Here is a 12,132-nt window from a genome sequence, read left to right as displayed (position 1 = left end):
ATGCACCTACAAGCGCCATGACAATCCACCCCAGTAGGCTATCAGCGCCATCTAGTGGAGAACCGAGTCATTACACTAAGCCCTGCCCAACTCGCTCTTCAAGAGCGGCCAACCTCGCTCTTCAAGAACACAAGTCTCACCGCCTGCTTAGTTTATGGACTATAAAGCGCTTCACAGTTTGACTTCAGGGGAAAACGAAACAATTTCAGTCGTATTTCAGTCTGTTAGCTGGTCCAACTATTCAATTTTCTTTCTTTCTTTCTTTTTTTTTCTCTTTTTAATTTCTTTTCTTTTTCTTGAATACATAAAGAGAAAAAAATTCATTTTTATTGTCAAACTTTATTAAAAATATTTTTCTTTTTTTCTACTATATTTTTTACTTTTGTGTACATTTTTTCAAATTCTATTTTACTTCCATCATTTCATTTTAGTCTACTTCAGTGTATTCATTTTTCAAATTTTCAAATGATTTCCTTTTTTTTTTTCTTTTTATCCCTTTTTTCTTTTTTATTTTTTTTTTAAATTTTTTTTCAACGTTTATTTATTTTTGGGACAGAGAGAGACAGAGCATGAACGGGGGAGGGGCAGAGAGAGAGGGAGACACAGAATCGGAAACAGGCTCCAGGCTCTGAGCCATCAGCCCAGAGCCCGACGCGGGGCTCGAACTCACGGACCGCGAGATCGTGACCTGGCTGAAGTCGGACGCTTAACCGACTGCGCCACCCAGGCGCCCCTATCCCTTTTTTCTCTAATCTATCAAGCCACTTTCAACACCCAGACCAAAACACACCTAGGATCTAGCATCATTTATTTGATTTTTTTTGTGGGTGTTTGTTTTTAATTTTTTAACTTCAATATTTTTTTAATTTTAATTTTTTCTACCACATTAATTCCTTTTCTCTCTTCAAAATGATGAAATGAAGGAGTTAACCCCAAAAGAAAGAGCAGGAAGAAACGACAGCCAAGGACGTAACTAACACAGATACGAGCAAGATGTCTGAACCAGAATTTAGAATCATGATAATAAGAATACTAGCTGGAGTCAAAAATAGATTACAATCCCTTTCTATGGAGATAAAAGAAGTAAAATCTGGTCAGGATGAAATAAAAAATGTTGTAACTGAGCTGCAATCTCGAATGGATGCGGCAGCAGCAAGGATGGATGAGGCAGAACAGAGAATCAGTGATATAGAGGACAAACTTATGGAGAATAATGAAGCATAAAAAAAGAGGGAGATTAAGGCAAAAGAGCATGATTTAAGAATTAGAGAAATCAGTGACTCCTTAAAAAGGAACATCAGAATCATAGGGGTCCCAGAAAAGGAAGAGAGAGAAATAGAGGTAGAAGGGTTATGTGAGCAAATCATAGCAGAAAACTTTCCTAACCTAGGGAAAGACTCCCATTAGATTCAACAAAAACCAATCATCAACAAAGCATGTCATATTCAAATTCACAAAATACTCAGGTGAGGAGAGAATCATGAAAGCATCAAGGGAAAAAAATGTCCTTAACCTACAAGGGAAGACAGATCAGGTTTGCAGCAGACCTGTCCACAGAAACTTGGCAGGCCAGAAAGGAGTGGCAGGATATATTCAATGTGCTGAATCAGAAAAATATGCAGCCAAGAATTCTTTATCCAGCAAGGCTGTCATTCAAAATAGAAGGAGAGACAAAATTTTCCCAGACAAACAAAAATTAAAGGAGTTTGTGACCATTAAACCATCCCTGCAAGAAATTTTAAGGGGGACTCTCTGAGGGGAGAAAAGATGAAGAAAGAAGGAAGGAAAGAAGAAAGAAAGAAAGAAAGAAAGAAAGAAAGAAAGAAAGAAAGAAAGACCAAAAGCAACAAAGATTAGAAAGGACCAGAGAAAACCACCAGAAACTCCAACTCTACAAGCAACATAATGGCAATAAATTCATATCTTTCAGTACTCACTCTAAATGTCAATGGACTCAATGCTCCAATCAAAAAAAATAGGGTAACAAAATGGATAAGAAAACAAGATCCATCTATATGCTGTTTACAAGAGACCCACTTTAGACCTAAAGACACCTTCGGATTGAAAGTAAGGGGATGGAGAACCATCTATCATGCTAATGGTCAACAAAAGAAAGCCAGAGTAACCATACTTATATCAGACAATCTAGACTTTAAAATAAAGACTGTATCAAGAGATGAAGAAGGGGTCATATCATAATTAAGGGGTCTATCCACCAAGAACACCTAACAATTGTAAACATTTATGTGCCAAATGTGGAAGCACCCAAATATATAAATCAATTAATCACAAACATAAAGAAACTCATTGATAGTAATACCAAAATAGTAGGGCACTTCAACACCCCACTCACAGCAATGGGCAGATCATCTAATCAAAAAATCAACAATGAAACAATAGCTTTGAATGACACACTGGACCAGATGGACTTAACAGATATATTCAGAACATTTCCTCCTAAAGCAGTGGGATATGCATTCTTCTTCAGTGTACATGGAATGTTCTCCAGAATAGACCACACACTGGGACACAAATCAGCCCTTAGCAAGTACAAAAAGATCGAGATCATAATGTGCATATTTCCGGACCACAATGCTATGAAACTCGAAATCAACCACAAGAAAAAATTTGGAAAGACAACAAATACTTGGAGACTAAAGAACATCCTACTAAAGAATGAATGGGCCAACCACGAAGTTAAAAAGGAAATTAAAAATATATGGAAGCCAATGAAAATGATAACATTACAACCCAAAACCTCTGGGACGCAGCAAAGGCAATCATAAGAGGGCAGTATATAGCCTTCCAGGCCTTCCTAAAGAAGGAAGAAAGAGCTCAGATACACAACCTAACCTTATACCTTAAAGAGCTGGAAAAAGAACAGCAAATAAAAAGCCAAAAGTAGCAGAAGACAGGAAATAATAAAGATTAGAGCAGAAATTAATGCTATCGAAACCAAAAAAAAAAAAAACAAAAAACAAAAACAAAACAAAACAGTAGAACAGATCAAAGAAACCAGAAGCTGGTTCTTTGAAAGAATTAACAAAATTGATAAACCACTAGCCAGTTTGATCAAAAAGAAAAAGGAAAGGACCCAAATAAATAAAGTCAAGAATGAAAGAGGAGAGATCACAACCAACACCGCAGAAATAAAAACTATAATAAGAGAATATTATGAGCAATTATATGCCAATAAAATGGGTAATCTGGAAGAAATGGACAAATTCCTAGAAACATATACACTACCAAAACTGAAACAGGAAGAAATAGAAAATCTGACCAGACCTATAACCAGTAAAGAAATTGAATCAGTAATCAAAAATCTCCCAAAAAACAAGAGTCCAGGGCCAGATGGCTTTCCAGGGGAATTCTACCAAACACTTAAGGAAGAGTTAACTCTTATTCTCTTGAAGCTGTTCCAAAAAAATAGAAATGGAAGGAAAACTTCCAAACTCTTTCTATGAGGCCAGCATTACCTTGATTCCAAAACCAGACAAAGACCCCACTAAAAAGGAGAAATACAGACCAATTTCCCTGATGAACATGGATGCAAAAATTCTTAACAAGATACTAGCAAACAAGATCCAACAACACATTTAAACAATTATTCACCACGACCGAGTGGGATTTATTCCTGGGATGCAGAGCTGATTCAATATCTGTAAATCAATCAATGTGATACATCACATTTATAAAAGAAAGAATAAGAACTACATGATCCTTTTGACAGATGCAGAAAACGCATTTGACAAAATACAGTATCCTTTCTTGACAAAAACCCTCAAGAAAGTACAGATAAAAGGAACATACTTCAAGATCATAAAGGCCATATATGAAAGACCCACAGTTAATATCATCCTCAATGGGGAAAAACAGGGAATCCTGAAGTCAGGAATACGACAGGGATGTCCACTCTCACTACTGTTGTTCAACATAGCATTGGAAGTCCTAGCCTCGGCAATCAGACAACAAAAAGAAATAAAAGGCATCCAAATTGGCAAGGAGGAAGTCAAACTTTCATTCTTCACAGATGACATGATATTCTATGTGGAAAACCCAAAAGACTTCAGCAAAAACAGCTAGAACTGAAACATGAATTCAGCAAAATCACAGGATATAAAATCAATGCACAGAAGTTGGTTGCATTGCTATACACCAATAATGAAGCAGCAGAAAGACAAATCAATGAATCAATCCCATTTACAATTGCACCAAAAATCATAAAATACCTAGGAATAAACCTAACCAAGGAGGTGAAAAATCCATACACTAAAAACTACAGAAAGCTGATGAAAGAAATTAAAGAAGACACCAAAAAATGGAAAAACATTCCATTCTCATGGATTGGAAGAACAAATATTGTTAAAATGTTGATACTACCCAAAACAATCTACATATTCAGTGCAATCCCTATCAAAATAACACCAGCATTCTTCACAGAACAAACAATTCTAAAATTTGTATGGAACCAGAAAAGACCCCAAATAGCCAAAGCAATGTTGAAAAAGAAAACCAAGTCTGGAGGCATCATAATTCCAGACTTCAAGCTGCATTACAAATCATCAAGACAGTATGGTACTGGCACACACACACACACAAAAGACACATATATCAATAGAACAGAATAGAGAACCCAGAAATGGGCCCACAAACCTATGTCCAACTAATCTTTGACAAAGCAGGAAAAAATATCCAGTGGAAAAAAGATAGTCTCTTCAGCAAATGGTGTTGGGAAAACTGGACAGTGACATACAGAAGAATGAACCTGGAACACTTTTACACCATACACAAAAATAAACTCAAAATGGATGCAAGACCTAAACATAAGGCAGGAAGCCATCAAAATCCTAGAGGAAAAAACAGGCAACAACCTCTTTTACCTCGGCCATAGCAACTTCTTACTTGACATGTCTCCAGAGGCAAGGGAAACAAAAGCAAAAATGAACTACTGGGACCTCATCAAAATAAAAAGCTTCTGCACAGCAAAGGAAACAATCAGCAAAACTAAAAGGCAACCAACAGAATGGGAGAAGATATTTGCAAACGACATGTTAGATAAAGGGTTAGTATCCAAAATCTATAAAGAACTTATCAAACTCCCAAACACCCAAAAGACAAATGATCCCATAAAGAAATGGGCAAAAGGCATAAAAGGGTTCCAAAAGAAGACATCCAGATGACACATGAAAAGATGCTCAACATCACTCATCATCAGGGAAATACAAATAAAAACCACAGTGAGATACCACCTCACACCTGTCAGAATGGCTAACATTAACAACTAGAAATGACAGATGTTGGCAAGGAAGGAAACAATCAGGAAACAACAGATGTTGACAAGGATGCAGAGAAAAAAGAACCCTTTTGCACTGCTGGTGGGAATGCAAACTGGGGCAGCTACTCTGGAAAACAGTATGGAGGTTCCTCAAAAATTAAAAATAGAACTACCTATGACTCAGCAATTACACTACTATGTATTTATCCAAAGGATACAGGAGTGCTGATTTGAAGGGGCACATGCACCCCAATGATTACAGCAGCACTATTGACAATAGCCAAAGTATGGAAAGAGCCCAAATGTCCATTGACTGGTGAATGGATAAAGAAGATGTGGTATATATATACACAATGGAATATTACTCAACGATCAAAAAGAATGAAATCTTGACATTTGCAACAATGTGAATGCAACTGGAGGGTATTATGCTAAGTGAAATAACTCAGAGAAAGACAAATATCATATGATTTCATTCATGTGTAATTTAAGAAACAAAACAGATGAACATAGGGGAAGGGAAGCAAAAATAAAATAAAAACAGAGAGGGAGACAAACTATAATAGACTCTTAAATACAGAGAACAAACTGAGGGTTGCTGGCGGGATGATGGGTGGGGGGATGGGCTAAATGGGTGATGAACATTAAGGATGGCACTTGTGGAGATGAGCACTGGGTGTTATATGTAAGTAATGAATCACTACATATTCCTGAAATCTTTATATTCTATTCCTGAAATCATTATTACACTATATGTTAACTAACTTGGATTTAAATAAAAAATAAAATAATTAAAAATGTTTTTAATTTAAATAATTTAAAAATTAAAAAAACAAAAAGAAATGGTATTTGGCCTTCAGAGAGGCCTCCAAAGATAGGCCAGATGTACACATGTTTCCCCACAAGAGAGTACATATGTGTATGCATGTGTGTGAGTGACCATTGAGAGTCATCAGCAGCCTGAACTAGTATTAGCAGGACCTAATTGATGCAATGGTTTAAAAGCTTTGGCTCCAAGTTCAGAAAGGTAAGTCTAGGTTCAAAACCCAATTCTGCCACTTGGGGCAGACCTTGGGACAACTAAATCCTTCTAAGCCTCAGTTTCGATGTTTGTAAAAATAGGTCAATTACAGGACCTCCCTCCAGATGCTGAGAGGATTAAAAGAATACATAGCACACAGCAAGTGTTCAGTAGATGAGTCTTATTATTCCAGCATCTGACTTTTCTTTAATACCATAGGACGTAGGACACAAAGGAGCTTTCTCTCACTGTGAGATAAGTGAACTAAAGTTCAGAGGAGGAACAGTGACTTGCCCAAGGCTGCACTACAAGTCATTGGCAGATCTGGCGTTAGAACTGAGAGCCATATTTTAAACAGAAGAAACTTCTGATCTAGGTGAGGTTGAGGATTGTGTAAGTGTAGGGAAAAATGGATCCATCCCACAAAAAGAGCCACAGCTCAAGGTCTGAGGTCCTCCTTTTCCATGATCTGGGCTCCTGAGAGCCTGGCCTCCATCCACCTACCCCTTGACTCCTGTCAAGATTTTGAGGAAGCAACAGGCAGATGCAGGGAGGGATACTGAATCTCTCCTGAGCCTGGTGTTAATCATCCTCTAATTCATTGAGCTGAGATTCCTCATCTGCAAAGTGGAACTGATACCTTATAGGGCTGTTGTGACAATCCCCAACTACAGGGTCTGGAACAAGCACTATAATAAAATGGAAATGTTGTTATTCTCTTAGCAGCAAGAACAAGAATCCCTTTCATGGAGGAAACAACCTCTGTTAAGAGAATGTGTCAGTAAGCCCAGGTAAGGCAGGAAACTCTCCCAGGACAGGATTACAGACTGGGGCCAAGACTTCAGGGGAAGGAGTAAACCAAGGGGAGGGACTGTTTTACCTTTGAGAGCCAGAGAGTGGTGGGGAGAGGGTCTTGGGGGGAGGGGCTGGATCCAGAGCAATGAACAGTGGGGCCCCTCTCCTCCTTGGCACTCTTAAGAGTCCCATCAATTATGTAGCTCTCAGAATATTTGATGTGAGTGGTTTGGGAGGAAATTACAAAGAGGGATAACTCCCTGTCAAGATTAACATAGATGTGAGAAAGGGCCAGGGCCCCAGAACAAGGAATTAAAGACTGAGAAGTGTGAAGTAAGTCCTTGGAGAGTCACAGAAGTCTTGCAAAAACTTTGGATTCCCCTAGACAGTAGAACTTGGGGTGGGGAGTGGAAAGATCCAAGCAGTTCTCAAGATCCAGGGACACGCCAGGTTGGCTACTTCAGACTCGGTGGTGAGGAAAGGCCTCTCCAAGGAGGTGATGTGTGTAACCCAACAGCTAAATGACTAAAGCAAATCAGCCGCGTGAGGAAGAAAACTTCCTGGACAGGGGACAGACCAGTGCAAAACGCTGGGCAGGAGCTAGCTTGGTCCGCAAGAGCAGTATGTCTGGAGCATACAGCCGGGAGAGTGGGATGAGGAACGAGGAAAGCAGAGCATGTCAGGAGTACTTTGTCAGCCAGATTAAGGAGTGTGCGACTTACACTGGGAGGTGGGAAGCCGTTGGGCATGCTTCTAAGCAGCCAAGTAGCATCATCTGATCCACCTATTTAAAGAAAACTGGCTGCTATGCAGACAAGGATTACTGGAGGCAAGGGAAACCAGTTAGCACAGCCCCACAGCAGCCCAGGCTACAGATGACGGTGGCTGGGGCCAGGCAGGAAGTGGTGGAGGTAGAGGAAAATGAGCAAATTAGAGAACTGCTTGGGGGACAGAATTAAAAAGAAATACTGAGAAAGATTAGGGCTTGAGCAACTAGGTGGATGTTGGCACAATGTCTAGAAATGAGGAGGTCTGGGGGAAAAGCAAGTTAGGAGTGGAATCAGGATAGGGACATGACAATTTTTAGACACTTGTTAGTTATCCATCCATGTGGCCACGCTGAGCAGGGGACTGGTTGTGTAAGTCTGGAACATCAGGGAAAGGCCAAGCTGGAGATATAAAGCCATGGGACCAGATGGGGTCATGTAGGAAGGTGATGAGCAGTGGGCTCCAGGGCCCTCAGACATTTAGAGGTAGAACAGAGCAGGAGTCTCACATAAATGGGAGGGAGGAGAAGCCAGTAAGATAGCAGGAAATCCAGGAGAGTGTGGTCATCTGGCAGCCAAGAGAAGAAAATAATTCAAGAAAGAGTGAGTGGTCAAACGTGATGAGTGCTACCAAGAGATAAAAGAAGGATAGAGAGATGGCCACTGTGTTCAACTCAGGAATATCCAGTGACCTGGATGAGCAGTGACAGAAGCCCTACCAAAGGGAGTGAGAGAATGGGGCTGTAGAAGTAGGGTCTAGGATGCTCCATAGGGAACTCTACTAAGAACTTTTTTGTGAAAGGAAACAAAATTCAGGGTTGGAGCCAGAAACAGGTATGGGCTCAAGGGAGAATTTTTTTTAATGTGAGAATTTAGAGCGTGTCTGTGTGTTGATGTGCAAAGTATTCAACCGCTCTGAGCATCGGTTTTGTGCTGTAAAACCGAGACCAAAACACCCACAATTTCAGGTTATTATGCAAATCACACCAGTTAACATACATAAAGGGTCCAGTCTCACATCTGGCTCATAGCAGGGTCAGTACTTTAGGGCTCCTCTGCCAGAGAAAGAATGCTTGCATCCAGAAGGTTCTCGCTGGTAAAGGAAAGATGACGGCTCTCAGTTCCCACACTGCCCCTTGTGGCCTTGTGGCAGAGGAAGAGCTGGTGGAAAAGGAACCATGTTGTGAATGGCAGGACCAAGAAGTGGTTTGTGAGGACAGTTGCTTTCACCCTAAAGCACATACGCAGAGCTTCCCTTTCTCTCTCCCTCATGTTCTTCCCAGAAAAGGAGCCTTCCCCCCACAGACTCTATAACATAGGGTTTCTCATCTGAACCACAGAACACAGATGATTTGTGAGACTATTTTCTCAATTCTCCCAAGGATGATGCATAACTAGCACCACCCTAGATGCAAAGGAGAGAAGTTAATCCATTACATCCAACACATATCTTTGCAGTCAGTTGAAAAAGGCTGCCTTGGAGGCGTGAGCCACCACTTTGGATTTACCCTTTGCACCTAGTAGCCTTCACTAAATGTCTATTCATGAAAATTCACACAAAGGCCTTGGGCTGGCTGGGCAGAAGGTGTGTTCAGAAGTCAATGTGATGAGTCCTTCTGGCAGTGAGTCAGGACAGGAAGAGCCACCATGGAGATGGCATTTTAAGCTGGGTCCTGGAGGGTAAGGGTTTGCAGCCACTGCAAAGCAATTCTAGCCTGACTTGGTGTTAGGAAAATTAGTGGACAGAGCCACCCAGTGGTTGAGAACGACAATGACTAGACTCTGATTTCCTTCAAGGGCTCACTGAGACACGGGGTTGTGTCTATGAAGCAAGATCAGCTGGTGCATAATGCATAAACCCAGCTGCTGAGATGGCTCCTCCTGGTGCCCACGCCTTTCCACCTCCCTGATTTCTCCCCTTTTCCAGGGAGCTGAGGCTTTCAGTCCACACCAAGGCAGAACAGACACACCAAACACATCCAATAAGTTGATCGTCCTACAAATAAAAGCTAGAAACTCCAGAAAATATTTTTTAAATGCAGCAGAGAGCACAAGAGACCGTACACAAGCAGGCAGGTTTTGGAGGGGCATTAAAAGTTGGGAGTTGGTAGGGCTGCCTGGGTGGCTCAGTCAGTTAAGCAGCTGACTTCAGCTCAGGTCAGGATCTCGCAGTCTGTGAGTTCAAGCCCCTTGTCAGGCTCTGTGCTGACAGCTCAAAACCTGAAGCCTGCTTCCAATTCTGTGTCTCCCTCTCTCTCTACCCCTCCCTGCTTGCTCTCTCTTTCTCTCAAAAATAATAAACGTTCAAAAAATTTTAAAATATTTTTTTAAAAAGTTGGAGTTGGCAACAGGCATGGATTGAGTTCCTAATTTTTGTGGTGTGGGTTTGAGGTCAAGTGCAACTGCTCATTCTGAAAACCTTTTCAGGGAAAACAAAGACTAAGCCATTGACCCCTTCAGGCCAAGCTCAAATATCAAAGATCATACAATTTGTCAGGCAGACTTATACTCAGAAGTCAGAAGTGGCCCACGGTTACCTTCACCTAATTAGAATACTAAAATCTCTGCCCAAGGAGGAGCATAGGCCTCATTTACATAACACGTAATGAATGTATAGACATATTTCCTTAAGGCATGTGCGCCACCACATGCCCTATGTCCACATGCAATGACAAGGCTCCTTTATTTCAATGTTCATTCCTAAATCAAAGGAAACCATTCGCCCTTGCTTGGAGAGTCACAGCTTTGGAAGTTACTCCTCGACTTTCTGATTTGCTACAAATAAAGTTTACTTTGTACAAGTCTACCTGGTGTAGTTTTCATCTGTGACTCACCAAGGAGTGATCTCACATTAGTTTGGTTACAGTAGTATTAGGGGAAATAGAGGGTCAGGGTAGTAGATAGAAGTGTGCCCTACCCCATATTCACACCTCACAGTAAATGTGGACAGTTTTGTCTACCCACTGCATGGTATTAATGGGATTGTCTGTCTCCACTACACCTCCCACACCCAACCATAAAGATTTGACCAAGAGGTGAGTACACAACCCACACAGGGCCAGACCAAGTCCCTACCTAAGATTGGTAACAAACACTTGAAGAAAGAAGCACACTCTTTACTGGGGTTGGCTGAGCTAGGATGATGAAAAGCTTGAACAGCCTAGGCTTTGTCCCACCTCTGTATAAAGGAAGCCCATCTTCAGGAGTAGAAAATTGGGCAACACACAGAAGGAGAGATGAAAAGTGGAATGCGAGAAACCCTTGATGACATTGTTTAAGCTTCTGGATCAAGCTAGACCTGAAGCTTTCATGCACTTTCCAGTTACATGAATCATTAAGTCTCCTTTTTGATTAAGTTCATATGAATTGGATCTCTGCCTCTTTCAACCAAAAATCAATAAGCCCTTCCACTGATGCCAAAGTGGAGGTAACAGGATCCTCAAGAGAGAGGAGGAGGACAAGAATCACAGCCTGGACTAGCAGCAAAATGATTGATGACCCTTCATATTGCTGACAGGACAGAGATGCAGCCTCTTTTGGAGCTGACACAAGAGCAGATATTGAGCAAACCACCTTTCCCAAATATATACAGGAAGATTAATTAGAGAAAAGGCTGAGTTGGGATTGACAAGGCTAAGTCATTTACTCAGGCAAATAGTGACCTAGGTTAAAGTGTCATCATGTAATCTGGGCTACAGGGGGATTGCGTGGGAGAATGTGGGGGGGGGTGGTTATCAAGAAACTGTGGTCATGATAAGGAGCCCTCCCACCCATCCCTCACCAGGGTCATATCAACTTGTCATGTACCAGTCATCCATCTATTGGTGCTTCAATTTTGGGGCCAAGCATTCAGTTTTGAAATGCAAGCAAGTTTAGGAAGCTAATACATTTGCTGTATTGTTCATTCATACCATCCTGAGAAAAGGAAAGTTTTGAAAAATAGGTAAGAGTACGTATGGATTGTGGGGGAATGCCTGGAGAGGTCAGGCTTGAATTGGACACTTGAATGAAGAAGCCTAGAAGCAGAAAGTTTTGGAGAGGAGAGGTATCCATACCCACCACAGTCCAGTTATCCCAGCCTCTGCAGACAAACTCCTCCCTCCCCAGTATCTTCTAGAAGGTATCAGTAGGGTATGTCCCACTGGTAAGTGGGGTCCAGAAATAGTTGTCTGCCGCTCTAGGACCGTCAGAAGCTCCCTAATGTCCCCAGAAGGCCACCCAGCCTGTCAGGTACCCTCTGGCTAGGGCCTCCTAGGGACAGGGACCTCCCAAGT

Source organism: Felis catus, chromosome E1 (genome assembly GCF_018350175.1).
Source record: "Felis catus isolate Fca126 chromosome E1, F.catus_Fca126_mat1.0, whole genome shotgun sequence".
In the NCBI taxonomy this organism is placed as follows: domain Eukaryota; kingdom Metazoa; phylum Chordata; class Mammalia; order Carnivora; family Felidae; genus Felis; species Felis catus.
This window is presented reverse-complemented; position numbering follows the sequence as displayed.